This window comes from Dendrobium catenatum, unplaced genomic scaffold, assembly GCF_001605985.2.
Source record: "Dendrobium catenatum unplaced genomic scaffold, ASM160598v2 fragScaff_scaffold_594, whole genome shotgun sequence".
Lineage (NCBI taxonomy): Eukaryota > Viridiplantae > Streptophyta > Magnoliopsida > Asparagales > Orchidaceae > Dendrobium > Dendrobium catenatum.
The window spans coordinates 358654-370625 of record NW_021319056.1 but is presented as its reverse complement, the minus strand read 5'-3'; positions in this window follow the sequence as shown (position 1 = coordinate 370625).

Sequence of the window (11972 nt, the reverse complement as noted above, 5' to 3'; positions counted from 1 at the left end):
TATATATATATATATATATAATTTAATCATTTTTTTAGTTTAAAATTCATATAAATCTTTTTAGGATTCTAAAAATTATAGAAAAGTATTCATATAATAATTCCTTTTATTTAGAAAATATTTGTAAAATCAGTTTGAAAAATAAACATATGACTGTCCCAAAATACTTACTTATACCAATAGACGTCAATTTCTCAAAGATTTTCATCAGTGCCCAAAAATCATAAAAAAATTCATGTAATTAAAATACTATAATATCAATGTTATGACAAAGATGATTTATGATTTGGACTTATATTGACTCTAAAAAAATTATTTAATTGTGTCAGAATATGGATTATTACAAGAATCTTATTATAAATTTCTACAATAAATTGAAAAGCTAAAATCCTACATCAATCTAAGACCTTGGCCTCTTCTACATCCATTAGAGTATCTTCGATTGATTTGCAAAACCAACAAAATGTTGGTCTGTTGAGTGATGATCCTCTGAAAGCCTCCCTTAAAAACACCTCAAGTTATTGAATCACCAAATCATTGATTACACATTGTACTAGTCTTCGTATATTATTTAAATATCTAAGGCTAAATGGTTAAGACATGAAGAGGCTAATCCTCAAATTTATCTACTCTAAAATTTGTTTGAGAAAGAACTAGAAAAGGACCTATATTAATGCTGCTCTGGAAGGGAATTTTGTTCTTAACATTGATGTTATGCAAATTATCACCCAACATTTCAAAAAACTATACAACCCTACTCCTACTCCTCTATCAAATCTTAGCTCCTTCCCTCAAGGGAATGTTATCCCTCCTCACTTATTTACAACTCTTACTTATCCTATAACTGATAATGAAATAACACTAGCTATATTCTCGGACTCCTCCTTCTCCTCTACTTCTAGATCATATGGAATTAATTTTCACTTCTACAAAACTAGCTAACATGTTATTGGCCCTCCCTTTGCAAAGCAATAAATTCTTTTTAGATAAAGGTTTTCTTCTTATAGGTGTCAAAGCAACAAATATTGCATTAATACCTAAATCTAATCATGTTGAATTTATTTCTAATTTTAGACAAATTTTTTTGTGTAATACTATTTATAAAATCATCTCCAAAATCCTCGCATTAATATTGAAGCTATCATGCCTAACATTTTAAGCAAAAGCTAATCTGGCTTTATTAAACAAAGAGTTTCTATTGATAATGTGATATTAACTTATGAGCTTCTTAGTTATTTCAAAAAATGTAGCAAGGCTAAAATTTTGTGTACCAAATTTGATATTCTTAAGGTTTTTGATACAATTTCAAGGGAGTTTATGCTAGCTAGGATGGCTCAAAAAGGTTTTCCAACCGTATTTATAAATTGGGTAAAACCTTGCATTTTGGATGCTCACTTTTTGTTTGCATAGATAATGCTTTGGAGGGGTTTTTTACTTCATTTGATGGCCTTATACAGGGTTGTCCCCTTATCCCTTATCTATTATGTGTAATAATAGTTGCAATATCTTATTTACTTAATTCTATGTCAAATGGGGAGGGATTTGTTGCTCTTAATGTAGAGGGGTTTAAGCTTTCTCATTTGTTATATGCATACAATCTTTTGGCGTTTGAAAAATCCATTATAGACAACTGCTTAATTATGAATCGTATTATTTCCATTTTTGCCAGCACATGGCCTAGCAGTGAATTTAGAAAAGATTTTAATCATTTTAACCCCACATATCCCTCACTCTAATAAAATATGTGTTAATCTTAACATTCCCCTTCTTGCACTAAAATCACCTACCTTGGCCTTCCAATAGCTATCAATATAGTTTATCTCACTACAAGAAAATGGCTGAATATCAGCGGCCATTTCTGACAGTTTAGTTAAGTTTTTTGATGGTTTGAAAATTTTTTGGTGATTTTTTGGCATTTTCAAAACTGCTGGAATAAACTGGGAAGGAAAGGAATTCTGACGGCCATTTTCTAGCAGCTAAACGTACCAATGATTTTTTAATGGTTCAAATAGTTCATAAATTCTGGCAGATAAAATGGAGGCTACGGTAGATTATCGGTGGTGGACCGGTCGTAGAACATGCCAGTATATCTGGCTATAATTATTAAAAATTTAGCAACTATAATGAGCCAAGGTTTAACATAAGTCCTTATAACCTCTTGATGATTTATCAACTATAATGAGCCAGGTTTAACACAAGACCTAAATACCACTTGATGATTTACTAGCTATAATATGTAAAGATTTAATCAAAGTCCTTATAACCTCTTGTGATGGACCTCCAATTCTCTAACTACATTTTGACAAATACTTAACCTTCAACTCCCTCTCTTTTCTTATCAACAAGAATAATATCATAAGCAAAAAATAAAAACAAATTAGGGTATAACCTCTTGCAAATGTCTAATGAGAAATCCATGAATAAAGTAAAATGATATGGACTTAAGGTTTTCTCAAAATTCAAGTTTACCTTCAACTCCCTCCTTAGACTTATCAACAAGAAGTTTATCAATAGTAAATTAAAAATTAAGGTACATCCTCTTGCAAATGTCGACTGAGAACATCCATGACTATAAATAAATCAAAAAAGCAAAAGCATCGAGGAGATCACCTTCCGGGAGTTCGCAAGCTGGAGTGAGGGCATCGACAGCAGAGTAAGGACGTCGGCAACTGGAGTCCTGCAAACGTAGGTCGGAGGTGAGGGCGAGAGTAGCGTCTAGACGAAATACAATAACGCAAAGAAATGAGGAGGAAGGTCTAGCCTAGTCAATTTTAGGTCAATTTTTGGCATTTTTTTTATAGTTTAAGTCGCAAAAAAAATACTCACTTAACACCGGCGGCTAAACCACCGGTAATACTCGATGCCTAAAAAAATTGGCAGTATGTCCGGTGGTCAGTTTACCGCCGAATTTTTTGGTGGTGTATTATAAAAAATTGCCGGTCAAAACCGATAGTCTAGCCATCGGTAACCAACAAATTTCCTATAGTGTCTCTCTGATTTCTTCAATCTTTTGGATATTATTACTAACAAGCTTTCTGGTTGGAAAGCAAAACCTCTTTCATTTGTAGGTAGATTGTAGTTTATAAAATTTGGAATACAATAGCATGTTCGATTCGTGCATGGCTCTATAATATAATGGAAAAGTCAATGTAAAATTTATATATTTTGGAGACATTAAAGTTAGGAAATTACATCTTGTCTCATTGTTTCACACTTGTAAGCTTAAACATCTTGGTGGTTTGACTCTCCCCATGCTTGAAGGACCAAGTTTTCTTTTAATGTCTCTATTATTAGTAGATTTTATAATGTCTCATCTCCACTCTCAGACTGGCTCGCTTCCATATATTCATCACCTTGGAAGCCCACTACTATTAGCTCGTCCCCTTTCAGAAAAAATATATGTGATGTTGTCAAAGTTAGAAGTAATTTCTCTTTTTAGATTACCCCTGATAGACCTATCTCTTGTAGTAGGGACCATTAGTGTGATGGTGTTTATATCATTGAATTGCCTTTTCATCAACTCATCTTAAACTTTGTTACCCTGAATTCCTTCCTTACTCTGCTTATTGAAAATAACAATTGGAGGGTTATTCAGTTTACGGCTGTTTTTTCTTAGTTGGAGGGCTTAAAATTGCAGATGTCTTACTAAGAAGAAATATTAATGTGGATCCCTTATGCTATCTTTGTCATTCAAATATGGAAAGTCTTTCACATCTCTTTCTTGAATGTGATTTTTCATTTAATATAATTTCTAAGTTAATCCCTAGGATGAAAATCTTACTTATGCGGCCTAATCTGCTTCACACCCTGAAATTCATTAGGGAAATGGGTAATTCAAATGATCATATCAAAAGATTTTATCTGCTTGTTACTTGGTGCTTTATTTAACAACTCTGGAGAAAGTGAAATTAAAGGAAGTTTGGGAAAATTGCAAACATATCTACTACATGGCGTTTCTTTATTAAGAAATTTGTGTCACTTAAGGTCTAAAAATGCAAAATTGGAGACTTTTTAGCAATTTATTTTAAGTATTACTGTGGGGTATGCTTTTCCATTGGTGCTCCCTATCATGTTTCTGTTATTATATTCAAGCTGGACTTAATAACATCAAAATGTGTTGCTTCACTATTTCTATTTGGAGAAATGATGATTTTGGTGATTTACAAACTTGGAGAAAATTTTTGGATGCCATTGACAATTATGATCTCCCAAATTCAGATCCCTCCCATTAAACAGCCTTTGGGAAATCAGGGGATTGCTTCGGTTGTGTGCTTTTGCTTTGTATGATTGAATGCTCAAAATTTGAGTCCTGGCATATTTTATTTTTCTAAGCTTCTCTTAGTTTTTTGTTCAAACATAGCAGGTTTTGAAGTTCTACTGATTTGTCCTTATCATTCCTCCATATGGGTGTTCTTTTGGCTTTAGAGCATTGAACTTGGCTTTTTTTTATTTTAGGCTCATGTAGCTCCAATTTTGGTCATTATTATTTCCATTTACTTGTAAGTTTCAATTTACTTAATGAATGGGCTATGCCTTAATGACCTCATTTTTGTATAAGGTCATTAATGACCCACCCAGATTCTAGATTAATCCTGACCCCATATCAATTTAATCTCCAGACTAATCTAGACTCTAGGATCCTCCTAGAATCTAGACCTTAAGATCTATTCTAGATCTTAGAATCCTTCTAGACTCCAAATCAATCCAGACCCTATGATCCACTCTAGACCCTAGAATTCTTTCAGATCAACTTAAACTCTAGGATTCTCCAAGATGCAGATCTTAGGACCTATTTTAGGTCCTAGGATTCTTCTAGACCCCAGGCCCTGAAACTTCTAAATTCTAGACCCTAGAGTCCCTCTAGATTATAGGACCAATCCAAATTCAAATTAATCCAAGCATCTGATTAATCTAAATCTCAAACCAATATAGGCTTCAAATCAATCTTTACCTTAACCCAATCTAGATATCAATTCCATTCAAACTTTAATTAAATCCAGATTTCAGGCATATTCAGACTTTGAACTCCTCCTGATCCAAACTCAAGTTCAAACCTTAATCCTACCTTTGATCTAGTTCAACCCTACCCTATCACTTATGATCATCCAAATGATCATAAATGATATGGATAGATCAAATCCATAATCTAACTCAAACCCAAAATAATCCAGAGCCAAATTCATGAGTAAAAGGCTAAGTCCTAAAAGACTTTTTCAGTGAATTTTCAAATACTTCAAAATCTAATCAAACGACCTCTGATTCAGAGTCTCTCAGTTGCATACTGATATGGCATGTCTCTGGAGGTAACCCTCCAAATTTGAGCCCATTCTGAGGTCTCTAACCCCAAAAATTGAATTAATTTTTAAAGGTTATAAAACCTTCAAATATTTACAGCCTATGCCACTAGACCTGCCACCTAGTGGATTTTGACCTTGGAGCTTTCTACAAAGCCTCCAATCACTTCCAAACCCTTAATCCTGATCCATTAAACATTAAACTACTTTTTTTTACCTAATTTGACCTCCAATTGACCAGGGGTCAAAATGACCAAAATGCCCCTTTAGGGCAATTTTGGAGTTTTCATAAACTTCAATATAGCCTCTTCAAATCAAACCCCAGAACCCCCTCCAATGCATCCTAATCACCCTTAGGAGTGCACTGGATTCAAACCCTGACCCTGGTCAAACCTGGTTAACCAAATCGATCTTTTTGACCAGAATACCCCTTAGGGGTTCAAATACCCATTTCAAACCAAATGAACTCCAAATTATTTGGAACCACTTCCAGCAAGTTTTAAATGTCAAACCAAACTTGTTGGACCCAAACCCATACCCTGGGTTAACCTGGTTGACCAAGTCAACCTATGTTGACCAACGAGGGCCAAAATAGGCATTTTAATTGATTTAACTTCTCCAGACCTGGAGACCACCTCCAATAGACTCCAAATGTCAATTTAAATTGATTGAGCCCATTTTCATGAAAGTTCATTAGGTATTTTAAGCCCTATAGAACTGGCCCAAGGCTAACCAAGAGGGGGGGGGGTGAATTGGTATTTTAAAAAATTCTTTAGGCAAAGCACGAATACAAACCAAATCACCCTTTAGGCAAAGCACAAATACAAACCAAATCACCACAAAGAAATAACGTGCGGAAGAAAAAAATACAGAAGCAGTAAAAACAAGAACACAAGGGTTTATAGTGGTTCGGTCAACTCGACCTACGTCCACTCCCCGGAGGCGCCCTCCGAGTATTGCACTACAATCGTGACTCTCCTTTAGCCCCCACAGCTAGGCGGAGAAGCCTTTACAAACACCTCTTTTTTCTACACCCGGCAAGGCAGAGAACCTTCCTCCTTTTGCTTCCTCCTGAAGCAGGCAGAGAACCTCGATCGCTTGTTGGAACTTACCTCTCCCAACCCTTCCAAGGACAAGAGACTCTAGGGAAGAAGAACTAGAACAATGCTTGGAGCAACTCTTGTGAATCCCCTCACAAGCTCCCCATCATAAGATCCTCTCTCTCTCCCTCCCTCTCTCTCTCTCTCTCTCCTTTAGATTTTCTCAGGTAAAGACAGCAGCCAAGGATGATAAAAAATGTTGATCAAGAGCTCTTAAATAGAAGAGCTTCAAAGGAGATCATTAATTGAAAGTTGCCGACTATATCGTCCTGGCCCATCAGTATAAATACCATGAGATCGGCCAGAGTATCGCCCTGAATGCAAACTGGACGATTGAAAATTGCCTTGATCGTCCAGGATGATATAACGATCATCCCGGCTGATCAGTTCAAATCAGAGGAAAATTGTCTAGAGCATCACTCTGAATTCAAGCTGTCCGATCCCGATCGTCCAGCACATCGCTCTGAATTGGTGCTGGCCTATATTTATCGTCCAGAAGTAACTAAGGTTTTTGAATAGATCATCCTGACCGATCCTGCGATCGTCCAGGACGATGTGATCGTATCAATCATCCTTAATTACTTCCTTTATTTGTCTGATTAATTAAGGTATAATTGTGAATATCGTCCAGGCCGATCCAAGATTATCCTGGTCGATTGCCAAAAATATAGAATACCTTAATTGTTTATGGTGGCAATATCTTTCTATTTTGAGCATATCGTCCAGGCCGATACAAGTATCGTCCAGGATGATTGGCTAACGACGGCTGCCTTAATTAAGAACCCCTTATTAGAACTTCTGTTTTGAGCCCGATCATCCAGACCGATGTAAATATCGTCCTGGCCGATTTGAGTATAAATAAAAATTCTAAGCCTCTCAAGTGTGTGTGTGGGGGGTTACTTTGCATTAGTCACACCAAAGATTACAATTGACTCAAGAGGAGAAAAATAAAATTACAGACTGACTTAACCCTAATCTACCCCATCTTGAGCTAATTCTAATTTCCGTTCAATCTTTGATTCTTGAAAAGTCAGTACAAAAAAGCAGTCGTAGTGAAGCAATATTTGTTTGCTATCATTAAAATCATAATCTAAAAATATTTTTGTAACAATCTTCCCCTTTTTGATGATGGCAAACATATCAAAAATTAATTTCTAATTAATTTCTAACTAAACAAGCTTTTACCAGAACAAGTACAAACATACTAATCAAAAGAGCAAGTACAAACACACTACTCCCCCTTTTGACATCTCAAAAAGGAGGAGGAAACAAAGAAAAAAATGAAGAAAAAACACAATACAAAAACAGGAAGCAATCCACAAAAAATAGAAACTACAACTAAAAAATGATGGATCCTGATCATCAGATGGAGGTGGAGGTGGTGGAGCCTGTTGAAAGTAGCTAGCTAGCGTAGTAAACTGAGCATTGAACCAGACTATGTCCTGGTCGTGCTGGTTCTACTAGTGAGTAATGTAACTATCAAAATGAGCTAAGTCCTCTGTGCGGTGCTGCTCGTAGCGGGCAATATCCTTAGAATGTTGTTGCTCCTGTGCAGCAACGTAAGCATCGAAACGGGTCTCCCAACTATCAAATCTCTCCACTAACTGGTCAAGCTGTGAGTGCTGTTAAAGAGGAGTAGGATCAGGAGCGGGAGCCTCCTCCTCCTCAGCCCCCCGAGGTTCCTCATCCCCTGGGTGGAGACTAGTATTGTGAAGGGTATTGAAGGAACTGTTTGAGTAGAAGAGAGTTGGGAGGTTGGGAGGAGCAGGATATTGAAGTTGATATTTAGTTTCAAGGACATAGGCTATGAGGTGTCCTAAAGCAGGATTGGGTTTCCTCTTATAACCTCGATCACAGATTATGGTTAAATGAGCAATGTACCAAAAAATTAAGTCAGTAGTATTAAATTCTCTATGCGCCATGATGTAAAATATAGTCAGTGAAAGTAGAGAAGTGATGTGGATTCGGTCCCCAGCTTTTGGAATAATGGAGGTTCGAAGGACATGCTGAATTGTCCTAGCATCTTTGACTAATGAGCTAGTCTCTCCAACATGAAAAGGTGCCTTGGTCTAGCGAAGGAAATGATTTGTTGTGGACCAGTCAAAGTCAGGATCTGAGACGATTATATGTAGCTTATCCCAGGTGGTGGATAGTTGCAATAGTTCAAACAGTCCTGATATGTGATTTCGACCGAGCGTCGATTCACATAGGAGGTCAGGGCTGTGAAAGTAGGATTTATGCGAAGATTTGGAAAGAATTCACTAAGAAGCTCAGAATGAAAGGGGACAGTGAGAGAAAGAATGAAACAAAGAGAAGTGTGAGCAAAGAGATCCATTACCGGATACGAAAGGTGGACAGGATTGATGACTTTGGAGATAGTTATCCCACATTCTTTATATCGATGGTAAGCAGCTTCATCTTCTGCCTCTCTGAAACGAGGGTCAATCCTAGCCCTCGAAGAACTCCCAGAAGTTTGTCGGACTCGCTTCCCACCAGCCATAGTAAGAAACCAGTTAAGAAAACACAAGAGAAGAAGAAGGTTGAGGTGAAAATAATGGCTGGAATGGCCTGAATTTAAAGAAACGGCCATATCGTCCAGGACGATCGCATAATCGTCCAGGACGATTTGGTTCAATTATTACGTACAGGCCGATTGGTCAAAAAGGCGGTCCGATCGGCCGGGCTGATCAGATATCGGCCAGACCGATTAGACACAAACGATTTTCCCAAGGAGTTAAGCCGGACGACCGTTGAAAAGTAGATCGTCCGGGCCGATTAGGTGTATCGTCTAGGATGATGCACAATAATTGATTGTTCCGATTGAAGTTAAAATATTTTAAATCTGTGCCACGTGTATCGTCCAGGATGAACAGTGGATCGGCCAGGACGATTGTCCAATAATGGATTGACCGGGGCCATTTTTAAAGATTTAAACGTGCTGACACGTGCATCGTCCAGGACGATCTAGTGTATCGGCCAGGACGATGACAATAAAATGCATCGGCCATGATGAAATATGTTATCGGCCAATACTATCAACATGATTGCAACAGAGTTCGATCAAATCATCCAGGACGATAAATTATCATCCAGGACGATAAATTATCGTCAAGGACGAAGAGTTACAGCAAGCACAAAAAAGTTCAGCAGATGGAAATTTGAAGAGTAATTATCCTATCATCCAGGATGATAAAGTTATAGGCCAAGACGATGTGACAAGAAATTTGAATATAAGGAAAATATGTTGATGATCAAAGCCCTCAAAAATAAATGACTCACAATACAAAGCTAGAAACAACAATAAAAATGCTAAAAAGCTAGAAAGAAAAAGAAAAAAGAAAAAAATTTCTTATTTTTTTGGTTTTAATTTTTTTTTGTTTTAGCAAAGTATCTATATGATAAATTTCTCAAACAATTAAATTTTAGAGATTCAAAATATCAAAGAGTTAACAAGTCAAAATCTAAAAAAGGTAGAATATCCGATCTTGTTAATCCCTAGCTCGAACTTCTTTTAGGGCAATAATCATCTTTTTTAAAAAAAAAACAAAAGGTCTATCTTAGAAAAACTTTACTGGGTAAAAAGAAGATCCAATCAAAACTTGGTTACAAAGAAAATATCTTATAAATAATATAACAAAGTAATTTATCTCAATCATAGAATTTGAAATCAAGCCTTTGAAAGCATTAAATAACCAATGAGTTCTCTAAGTTTTAAGAGTTCAGAAAAGAGATAATAGCTTGTATTTAGTGAGCTCATTTTATGCCTCTTGTATCTTTGATTTGGCTTTTTGAGCATCTTAATTTTTGATACACATTTGTGTATATATATTTTTTATTTTTAATTTTCATCTTTTCTACTTTCCCTCTTAATTCTTTCAAGCTGAAATCTCTTTAACAAAAATTCCTAAAAAGAACCTTAATTGTGAGCATATCCTCCAAATATTAGAGAATAACAGCTCTCTCTCTAACATAGGGAAGAACAAGCCACAAAATAAAATTATAATTATGTGATAAATGTAATAGCAAGATTTCAATTAACTTGAAAGATATATAAGAACTTTGGATATTATGCACAAGATAGATTATTGTAGCAAGATAAAAAGAATCTTAGTTTAAAAAACCAATTGTCAATATGAGATAGACTTTTGTCTAAAAAAGAAAATTATGTCACTAAAAGCGGAAAGAGATAAAAAAACCATCAACAGTGTTTCTCCCTTTATCCGATTTAGATATGATAATCAATGGCTTTAAATCTCCAAAATATAAAAGCTTAAAAATTAATCATATAGAAAACTAATCTTAAAAGCAAAGCAAAAACAAAATAATCTAGAACAACAAAAAAACTAGCACACAACAAAAAATAACATAAAACTAATTAAAAAAAATATTTCAAGAAATTATGAAGCAGCAAGTTTAAGTAATTATGAGTTGCGAGCCTTCATATGTCCAATTATCCTATGCTCCCACGAGGTTTTTGGTGAGAGCACACCTGCAAGAATCAATAGCTGTCAGACTTAGGAACCCAAATAGGTTTGGGTCCCTTCTCATAAAAAGTAGCGTGTAATGCATGTGTGCTATGCTGTGAATTATACAATTTTTGTCTCCACACCCAGTTTGTACTATGGTGAACAGTGCAAGTCTGTGAGATGTGTCCTAGCATGCCACATGAAAAATATCTAACTCCAGGAAAAGGATTTCTTAACTGACTTGGGTTATAATGCCTCTTCCTAGGTTTTGGTTTTGGATTCAAAGTGGGAGTCTTTCAATTTCTATTAAGTGTATCAAATTCATTTTTAATACTCAAATTTGTATTTTTTAGAACATCATTCTCAACCCTCAAGTTTTTCTCTTTCTCTTTAGATTTCTTGAAATCATATTGAAGAGAGGTGTGTGAAACTTTTAATGCTTCATTCTCATCAATTAATTCTGAATGCTTTTTGTTTAAATCATCAAATTCATCAAGAAGAGCCATGCGATTAGAATCAATCGTTGAATGATCTTTAAGAATAACTTCATACTCTTTTTGTAAATTCACAAGTTCCAATTTTAAGTAGCATGAGTCTTCTTAAGTTTTTTGTATGATGCATGAATTTTCTCACAAATCTCAAGCAATTGATCATAAGTTGGTTTACATACCTCTTCATCATCGCTTTGCTCAAGATGATCTTCCCTCATTAAGCACAGGTTTGTTGTCTCTTCCTCCGGTTCAGTCTCAGAGGAATCTGATGCAGATTCTGTCCAGAATGCTTTTTCAACTTTTTTCTTATCCTTCCTGAAATCAGATTTCTCCTCACCCTTTTCCTTTTCTTTACTTGAGTAATCTTGAAGTGTAGGACAATCAACTTTTACATGTCCAGGCATCCTGCATTCATAACAAACAACATCAGAAGATCCTTTAGAATACTTGTTATCCTTACCTTCTCTCCAATAATGCTTTTGCTTCTTCCTTAGAAAGTTTCTGAATTGCCTTGAGATGAAGGCAACTTCATCGCTCTCAAACCCGGAAGAATCGGAGTCAGATTTGTGTGCCTTCAGTGCCACCATTTTCTCTTTCTTTTTCTCACCTGCATCAAGATTT